This window comes from Chinchilla lanigera, unplaced genomic scaffold (assembly GCF_000276665.1).
Source record: "Chinchilla lanigera isolate Chin_1 unplaced genomic scaffold, ChiLan1.0 scaffold00049, whole genome shotgun sequence".
Taxonomy (NCBI): Eukaryota; Metazoa; Chordata; class Mammalia; order Rodentia; family Chinchillidae; genus Chinchilla; species Chinchilla lanigera.
In genome coordinates, this window is record NW_004955450.1 from 8,869,702 (window position 1) to 8,871,741 (window position 2,040).

Sequence of the window (2,040 nt, forward strand, 5' to 3'; positions counted from 1 at the left end):
GTGCACTTCAGGGGGCTGGGACAGCCCCACAGGAATCAGGGCGGTGTCTGCACTTCCGGCTGGGCGCTCCATCTGGGACAGGCTGTGCCTGCAGCACCTTTTGCCCACACAAGCGGGTGTGTGTGGAAGGCAGCTGGAGAGAAGCCTGGGGCCTCAGGAGAGACGCGGCGAGCTGGGAGGCGCCTGGGGTCTGCGCCTGCGCCCCGGCGGAGCTCCCGCCCTGTCCCAAGCAGACACTCAGGAAACGTCAGGAAGCGGCCAGCAGCCCTTCCTTCTCTTGGGGACACAGAGGGGGGAGGCTGTCCTGTGTCGGGGCAGCAAGGGGACCAGCACGAACGGAGGCAAGGAGGGAGGCAGCGCGGGGGACGTCTGGAGACAAGGTCGGGCCTGGAACACCCAGAGAACAGACTGGAGGACTGCAGCGGGAGGAAAACTTGGACTGGCTGTTTGGATGTGTGCCTGCAGGCCTTGATGGGGAAAAATAAGTGCCCAGCACTCCAGGCTAAGACAAGCTACTATACTTTATCACCAAGTCGAGCTGAGGTTCCAGGTAGCCAAGGCAAAAAGCGAAACATGAAAAGGAAAAACAACCTCCCTCGTGACAAAGGGCTCAGAGCACGCCCTCCGGAGCCCAGCCCGAGACTCAATCATGCCTCTGTCTCTTACCAGCTACCTAGTTGCTTTGGCATAGGTATTGGTCGGCCTCAGTGTAATTCTGTAAAATACGACAAATACCAGCGTCCACTTCACAGGGTTGTTGTAGGAATGAAACCAGCTGACACTTAGGAGGAGCTGAGAGCCTAGCGCATGAACCGCCAACGAAAGTTAGAAACCGTTTCATCACTGCCTTCCCTGGCTGAATTCTTTTGTAGCCCAGGCTGGTCTTGAACTCACAGTGATCCTCCTGCCTCAGCCTCCCACCGGCATGCACCACACCCAGCAGTCCCTGGCTGAATTCTAAAATGTGTTCACAGAAAGACCCCCGAGCTACCTAGGGGGCAGCACTAGCGATACGTTGGGTGGCTGTGTCTCAGTGGCTGTGGCTCAGGCTCCTGGATGGAGCCCGGTCAAGGAGCGTGCTGCCAGGGAGCGGGCATGGCCAGGTCTGAGCTTCCTGGCCGCCCTCTGGGCCAGAGAAGGGCGGAGAAAGGAAGGCGTCTCCTCCCCATTCAGGTTGCCCTCTGGCCTGGCTCTGGGCCTGAGCCGTTTCCTGCTTCCTGACTCTTCCGCACACTCACGCTATTTCTCATATTGTCCCCCTGCCCAGAACACCTCTTCCTTCCAGAACCCTCCTGGCAGACTCCTATGCGTCCTTCAAAACTCCCTTCCAGAGGGACCGCTCCTTTCTGCAGGCTTCCAGGCACCTCTGCAGGGGACCCTGCACCTCCGTCTGTAAGATTCGGAGTGGTGACAGTTGTCTTGATGATGATGGTAGCTTCCCCAAGCACTACGTGAACTGCTTTACACACATTATTTCTATCAGGGTCTTCTTTCGTAACTCAGGCTGGCCTTGAACTCCCTATGGAGCCCAGGTTGGCCTCAAGCTTGTGGTGATCCTCCTGCCTCAGCCTCCCAAATGCTGAGATTACAGGCATGCGCCACCATGCCTGACTTACTTCTATTAATTGTTACAAGCCAATAAGGCAGCTGCACCCGTTTGAGGGACAGGAAACAGGCATAAAACAGTGAAAGAGCTTGTACAGGGGCCACACCACTGCGCTGACGGCCTGCCAGTACTGAATGTGATCCCCACCAAGGCCCCATCTCCTCACACAAGGCAAGAGGTAGCCATTGGCGCCCCCACTTGACAGACAGGAAAACTGAGGCTGGGCACTGGAGGGGGCCACGCCCAGGTTTCACTCTCCAGTCTCTTCATACTCGCATCCCTGCTTTCTCCGTAGCGTCTCCCTGGCCCCTTAGCACGGCACGGGCCCACAGTAGGCCCACGGGAAACACTTGCTGAATGCCGCCGACCGCATCGGGGTGCGGGTGGCCCGCAGAAATGCTCCAGGACTCGAGCGCTTCCGGCGGAATGCAGTT

The 2,040-nt window shown here is 58.1% G+C and overlaps 1 long non-coding RNA gene across 1 annotated transcript in view; it reads left to right on the forward strand.

The window, feature by feature from the left end:
• LOC102026696 overlaps positions 1-1,489 on the forward strand; it is a 4,405-nt gene extending 2,916 nt beyond the window's left edge. The window contains exon 3 of the long non-coding RNA XR_001235833.1: positions 1-1,489. This exon is cut by the window's left edge and continues 128 nt beyond it. This is a non-coding gene — a long non-coding RNA (uncharacterized LOC102026696).
• Positions 1,490-2,040: the final 551 nt, after the last annotated feature.